Source organism: Melanotaenia boesemani, chromosome 15, assembly GCF_017639745.1.
Source record: "Melanotaenia boesemani isolate fMelBoe1 chromosome 15, fMelBoe1.pri, whole genome shotgun sequence".
Taxonomy (NCBI): Eukaryota; Metazoa; Chordata; class Actinopteri; order Atheriniformes; family Melanotaeniidae; genus Melanotaenia; species Melanotaenia boesemani.
This window is the reverse complement of record NC_055696.1, coordinates 2,166,754-2,174,393: the sequence shown is the minus strand read 5'-3', so window position 1 is coordinate 2,174,393 and position 7,640 is coordinate 2,166,754. Positions and strand designations below refer to the sequence as shown.

Here is a 7,640-nt window from a genome sequence, read left to right as displayed (position 1 = left end):
ATTAGAAAGTTAAAAAACAAGGCAAAAGAGTGCATTTAGTCTGATTTACCTATGGTCCCTCTGTATAAGCCTATCTGTACAAGGTCAGGAGTAGTGTGGAGGGAGGCTGATGCTCCCATGTTAACATAAGGACACGAAGTATTAAGTGAGGTTGTTGTGCAATCTTTAAAGTGGGATTAGTAAGCAGGGTGGAAAAGTTCAATGGACACTAGTTACAATCCTGGAGTATCAGGTCTAATGTTGGCAAGCCGAAAGAAGCCACAGAGATTAAGAACGAAGGGAAGTGGTATTTAGGTTGTTGATGTTAATGAAAAAACAAAGGTGAAGTTTATTTTTATGATGAAAGCCACAGAAATAAGAACAGACAGCGTGACAAGTGATCCCCGTCAGAGGAATAATTTAGATCTTAGTTGTAGCAGAGTGAGACTCCAGCCTTTAATCTGAAACCTTCATTATTTATGAATTTGACATTGCAAAAATACTGTAACACATTCCCAACCTCACAGTCTCTGAAGACTCTCCATGACTTCATTAAACTGGAATTGAAAGCACAAGCTTCTGTCTGACCTTGACTGTATTCATCGTTTTTTTAATTGTTAATGCTGAATGCTTTTGTAAATGGATTATAGATGTGCTCATAAAAGGAGAGTTTAGCATGTTCTGTTTGCACTGCATACATCTCTGAAAACATATAAAGATATGTTAGTTTACCAAATCAGTGATTGTTGTTAATATTCCCAGCTGTTATTTGAGGAGCTTATTAGCAGCTTTTTATCTAGTTTCCATCTTGCTCTTCCATCTCTTTCCATGTGCCTATATTTGGGAAAACTTCTGATTGTAGATCCATCTGCTGACATAAAGACTACACAAGTAAATGATCTCTTCTTAGCGTAGAAACATTCATTGAAAGGTCATTCTTGGCATTTCAAATGAAGGAGAGTACACAGAGAAGTCCACAGGACAGACATCAAAAGCTGGCTTTTCTTTTTCCTGTCTTCTCATTTTTATTTCCGTGAGTTTTGCCCTCTCATGGCAGGTCTGTTGTGGTTCTATTTCTTTCCATTTGATTATGCTGGATTGAGGATAATCAAAGATTTGGATTTTTTTTATAACCCAACTCTTGAAATTCTCAACAACTTTGTCTCTGACACGTTTGGAGTTCCTTGGTCTTCATTGCAGTGTTTGCTTAACATCGCCTTATGCGTAGGTGTTGCAGCCTCTGGGCTCTTTAGAAAAGGTGTGTATATACTGATAGATCATGTGTCACTTAGATTGCACACATGTGGACTTGATTTCACTAATTATGGGACTTCTTAAGGTAAGTGGTTGCACCAGAGCTTTTTAGGCGCTTCATAACACAGGGGTGGATACATGCTGTATGCATGTCAATTTATTTTTTCTTTTTTGCAGTTTTTTCTTTTTTTTCTTGTGTTTCTCATTTCATTTCAAAATTTGGACTATTTTGTGCAGCTCCATCAGTGAAATTAATTTAAATTGGAGGTTGTAATGTAACACAACAGGTAAAAAGCCAAGAGGGTGTGTATTTTTCTTTTGGGGGGGGGGGTTCTTTTGCAAGGCACTGTATTTTAGGAACCTTAGTATAAGGAGATAGCCAGCCTTCATTAAATGGTAAACGGTCCGTATTTATACAGCGCTTTACTGTATCTGGAACAATACCCAAAGCGCTTTACATTATACATCACATTCACCCATTCACACACACATTCACACACTGATGGCGGAAGCTGCCATGCAAGGCAAAAACCAGCACTGGACAGCAATATGGACTCTTTGTTGAGAATAAACACAGTTATAGTGAACAGTACATTAGTGCATGACCTAGAGCTTGAGAGGTTCAATGGAAAACCACCAGTTATTTCTGCATCCCTACAAACAAAATCAATCTCTACCATGCAGAGAAAAGTAAATATGAAAGTAAGAGTGAGAATCATCCTTTCTTGTCTTTTATCTGCCCAAGCTTGATTGAGGATCAGGAATCATTGACGCCACATAGAGACAACTGGTTGGCATGAGCACACAGCTCACAAGATAAATTTGGGGGTTTAGAACTTCACATAAGGATGTATGGATTTGTTTTTCTGTTGTAATATTAATGTTAAAGATGGTATTAAAATAAAAAGTTTAAATCTGGTGAATTATATAACTGAGTGTAACATCTAATCTGCCTTTTTATTTAGGCCTTAAACATGTATCATTTGGTATATTTTAAGATGTTTTTTTAAACATTTATTACCATAGCAACTGATATGTGATCCAACTGCTACTAAAGTCTAGTCAAAACTAATCTGTAAATGATTTGAAATGTGTCTCCTTTCCTCTATCCTGTGATGGTAAATGTACTTGGTCTCACCCGGTCCAAAGCCCAAACAGTCAACAGTGATTGATCGTGTGAGTCAGCTGAGGAACCATGAGCTAAGAGGATTTTGACAGCCCCCATATATTAAGACCAAAGAGCCTTTTCAGTCCATGCTGTCATCATTACATGTACAAGCCTCACTCAGACTGATCTTGGATAATAAATCATTGTGATCAAATTCTCACAGTAAGAACAGTTCTGTCGTCGCAGCGAGACTCGTCCTCACGTCTGTACGTGCTGCTGCTTTTTATTTTTTTTCATTTGACAGTGGAGACACATTGACATTATTCATAATTTAGGTCAGCTTTTGAACAGCAGGTCATGTGCCACCATTTAATGGTGAATATGTCATGCGCTTGTCATGTATTACGTGCACGTTAAGGGCATTAACAACTTGTAAGGCCTTCAGGGACAAGTCATTAGTGATGAATATTAAACCTCCCACACACAGTGTGTTAGAGACACTGAAGTCCCCACTATACCTTTGATGAATAGCGTCATCAAATCATATTTGCCATGGGAATGTAACGGCGAAGAACAAAGTGAGATGACTGCATAGTGCTCTGTCTACTGTTACTCTGCACAGCTACAGAAGGGAATATCTAAAGACTATTGTTCTGCACTATAGTGTAAGTAATAGGAGCTATTATAGGGCTTGTAGGCAGGCCTGTAGGGGGAGGTAAATTAGAATTTGAGAATACTGAGGATCTCTTTGTTGCTATAAGTACGCAGCAATTCAACATGCATTACGCCCATAGTGTCATTACATACCACTTGAGTCCTGACAAGCAGAGATAATAAGGATGAAGACACACAAATGAGATAAAAGCCAAAAGCTAGAAACAGGCAGGTGTGACATTACGTGAATGTGCTTCTATTTTCTGCATCTGGTTTTCTAATTACCACCATCAAAGAGGGAATGCAGTGTTGCGTTGTGATATGGCAATTAAAGATAAATAAGCAATGTAACAGGAGAAATGCATTATTTGTCTTTTGAGGGTTACACAAGTGGCACAATATTTGAATTCTCTGACAGACCTTATTACAAAATAAACTCAATACAAGAGATAATGTGAGACATTCATAAAAGCAGGGTAAACATATAAACCTGATATTTAAGAAATATCCCTATTAATTCTTCAACTGAGTTATAGAATCTGTGTGTGAGATAGCGACTAAAGCTGTGGAAGCAGAGAAAGTTTAGAGGAAGGTGTAATTAAAGCTGATTACAGGAAGGCATAGAGAGCAGGACATTTGTCTTCCCCACAAATGAGCAGAGGCTGGGAGAGCAGACTTAGCTGCCTTGCTGTCGCCTCTTCCCTGCCATGCCACTTTGTCTCAAGGACACTGCTCATGGAGGATCAGACGGGGTCAAGTGCATCTGTATTGCCTGGCATTATTCTTACAGGCCGGTGGGTTTCCCGTTCCAACGGGCACTGAAAATTGACGTACTTGAGCTAGCTCTGAGCCACACTGTACAACCTCTGCATTATTAAACCAGGCTAAAAATACCAAGCCCACCCATGGTCCCTGTTCACAGAGGACACTCCGAGAGAAGCCCTGACTCCAGTAATAAGATGTGTGACAGTTATTTTCATCCCCCTTTTTATTAAACTTTCAATCAGTAATAGTGCATCCAGTACATCTGCCCATCAATGTCCCTTACTAACCTATATAATTGTTATTGATACCACGACTGCTTTACAAATTCACGCTATTGTGCTTAGACTGTTTTTAATGCTTGTCCCATGGGCATTATTGGACCTAAAATCAATAAGTGTTGGTGTAATGGCTGAGTGACATGTGCTACATCACATTTACTTAGCACTTATGACAAATCCCACACAGAGCTGTGAATAACTGCTATTTTGACGCTTAACCTTTAACAAACTTAGACAGTAGTTAATAAGGTACAAGTTTTCTTTGATGGATTAATCTGATAACAGCTTTTGATGTCTAGTTTTTACTCTAAATGTACATTTCATGAACTGTATTTGCATAACAACACTAGCACACTTGGTATTGTGAATCTCCACCTGCTTTTGTGCTGGAGCTTGCGAGTTTAACAGAAAGCCAGAGCAAACTGACCTCTTTTAAGGAAGCTGAGTAAAGTGGAATATAGATTTATTACAAGCAAATGATGCATTGTATGGATTTTGAATAACTGCATTCTTACATAATCATGTTTCCCTTTTGCAACATCAATACATTATATTTGTAGTTGTGAATCATCAGAATCTTTTACTTTGTGCATACCGAAAAGCATTCACTACCAAAAGCTGCAAACAAGACACATCTGAAGTCACTGTCACACAGGTGCAAGTAATTATCTCATTGCCAGGGAAGCAGGGAGTCACATCAGACTGCACTGAACCAGCTTTCCAAGGTAAATATTTCCCACTAATATAAAATACATATTTTTTAAAAAATAAGCTGTACTGCACCACCCTGAGGGCAGCTGCCTCTGATGGTGTTTGTTGGTTTGTGGCTTCTTGTTGGCTCTGGGTGTCCCTGAAGCAAAAAGCTTAAAGGTCTTTAATGGGACAAATTTTAAAAGGGACAGAGTAATATATTGAAGCTTTATATATATATATATATATATATGTGTGTGTGTGTGTGTATATATATCCCTCTTCTCCTGTTAGATGAAAGAAAATTAGGCGTTATTTGGGGCTGTTGTTAACTAGCAAAAACTGCCGTTAAACGTGGCATTATAAAGGGATGTTAATAAAACTTTTTTCTTTTTTAACTCCTTTTAAAACGGATTTTGATAAGTTTTTCCTCAAACTTGACGTTCCTGAAGTTGTCGAGCGACTAGCTGCTACTTTCGAGGATGAATTTGCTCTGGACACTTTTTATTTTCATCACTATTCTTGTTTCTTCTTCTTGAGATTTATGATGAGTGTCGACATTCATTGCAAAGTTTAGATAAAGACCTGTGTAAACTGGTTCTATCTGGTTTGATATTCCTGATTTTGTTTGATTTGTGCTGTAACTTGTGGAGGCTGCTACCAGCCGTCCAGACGCAGCACTATTTGCGCCGAGGAGGAAGCGTTCAGCCTGTAAAGCGGCACTGCGGCATCGCCGTATCACTGCGCTCCGGTCTCCCTTCTCCGGGATCCTGAAGCTCGGGTCTGGGGAGAGGAGGAGGTACCCTATGGTTTTCCTTTGCGGGGTCTATTTTGTCAGCTCCAGACCTTCTCGTGCTTTATCTTTTTCTGTTTTTTTTGTTGTGACCGAAGGCCTTCAACTTATCCGGACGGTCCCTCCCCACTCGCAAGGGTTTGCATTTCTTGGTTTTGCATGACGTGTCTTGGAGCTAAAAAAGAGGCTTGCTTTTGTTGTGTCTTATAGTGTAAAATGAAGCTTGGAGAGCCGGAGCAGGAGGCAGTGCCAGTCCGCTGCTGCTGTTGTGGGCTGGACTGGATTACAGAGCCTGAGATCTCTACTGACAGCACAGGCGGACAAAAAGGGACTGTGAGCGAAGACAAGGGAAAGAATCTCAACTGAGCAAGAAAAGCCAGGGCGAGTGCTAGAACACGGCTTTTTCAATTAAGCAATATCCTGGGAGCTATTTGAGCAGTGTATGAGTGTCATCAGATGAGTGTTGGCATGAGGCATCAGGTTAAAGGAATAGGTAAAGAAAGGCTGCAGGAGCGTTGTTATAGTAAAGGTGCATTTGGCTTTTTTCTATGTTGTTAGAAGGAAGAATAACTGCATTGATGGAATATCCTTTTAATGATTGATGCATATTCAAACATTGGCATGCTGGCTTGTTAGATGCGTCTTTGTTATGCCTCCGTTTGATGTTGTGCCATTTTTTTAAATTGTTGAAATTGTGCAGGTTTAAAACATTTGCCACTTCTGCAGGGTGTAGCAGAGCATGCTCCTCTGCTGCAGGATCCAGATGAGCTGAATTTATGACAGTATGTGTTTAAGGAGACAATGTAAAGTTGAAGATGGTGGTTGACTGTGACAGATTGCTTTTGGTTTTGTGTGGTGATGCAGAAAAGGTGTGATTCCTCTGGTTGTGAAACATCCACTGCCTTCAAGGGGTTTGCTTGCTGTTAGAGAATATTTTCACTTTTCTTTGACTTTTTACCATTTCAGTGATGTAATGCCTGAGCATTGTTATTCTGGAGGCACTGAGAATCTGAATGTATTTTGTACTATCATACCAGGAAGACTTGTAGTGGCTTTTGGCCTAGACTCGTGGTGGGGAGCCTTGGTCTTCGAGGGCTGCAGTCCTGCAAGTTTTCAATGTTTCCCTGCTCTAACACACCTGATTCAAATGAAATGGATCCATAAGCTAATCAAGTTCCGCACAGTGACTCAATAATTTGAATCAGGTGTGTCAGAGCAGGAAGAATAAAACATTTAAAGGATGAGGGCCAAGGTTCCCCAGCGCTGGCCTAGACTGTAGCTTGTTTCCTAAGAATGATCCAGATTAGGACTGCAAGCTGTTGAATTTTGCATCTTAATATCATAAAGCAGCCAGATGCCTCCAGTGTCAAACAGTGAAGGTTTGCCCTGGAGCTCAGAGTTAAGTGCAGAATGACTTGACTGTAGGGTCATGACACTTGTCTTGCATTCTTATCAGTATGTCAGAAAGCTCCAGGACAAGCCCCCCTGTTCAAACAGACCCACTTCCATAGCTGAAACACAGTTTTCATCCTGTGTGTTTATTAGGAGGGAGATATGTTTTGAAAGAACTGATGGGGAATTGAGGCAGGTTGTCATGAATAATATGAGGGAAAAAATCCGTGTTTTTAGGCTTCAGCTTTGATTTGGATGTTGTTACACCATGCTTTAGTGTTCTGAAATTCAATTAAAGGGAATTTTAAATACCACTGTGGAATCTTAGATGTGTGCCTCTGATGGTCACTTCATGAAAATAATCTAAATGAAAGTAACTGCCAGACAAACAGGAGTATCAGAAGTGATTAAATTTCCATGGCAGATCCTGATGTACTGGATTTTATTTAAATTAGATTCAATGTAAATCCTGTTGCGATGGCTGCTTACTGTATGTTTCTGGTAGACAATTACTGCATGTTTGCAATGACAAGAATTCATGCTTAGAAGCATCAGGACTCGAGTATTACAGTAAAAAAAATCTCTTACATAGTTTTGTCAATTAAAAAGCAAATTGGATAAAAACATATCTTTTGATACCCGGCTTAGATTCGAGCTTACTAGACGTTGTAGAAGAATCGCTAAGAACACTGTAACACCTAGCATGCTCTCTCTGAGCTGGATGACC

The 7,640-nt window shown here is 39.6% G+C and overlaps 1 protein-coding gene across 8 annotated transcripts in view; it reads left to right on the top strand.

Moving 5' to 3' along the window:
• Positions 1-4,720: 4,720 nt before the first annotated feature.
• The window catches only part of auts2a (activator of transcription and developmental regulator AUTS2 a), a 305,554-nt gene continuing 302,634 nt past the window's right edge, over positions 4,721-7,640 (top strand). For 5 of the 8 annotated variants that reach the window (XM_042009145.1, XM_042009151.1, XM_042009149.1 and 2 more), the window contains exon 1: positions 5,504-5,659. The gene's annotated coding sequence lies outside the window, so the exon portion shown is untranslated. Of the gene's footprint in view, positions 4,764-5,502; positions 5,660-7,640 lie in introns of those variants that run through there. The other 3 variants (XM_042009148.1, XM_042009146.1, XM_042009143.1) reach the window with 2 other exon arrangements.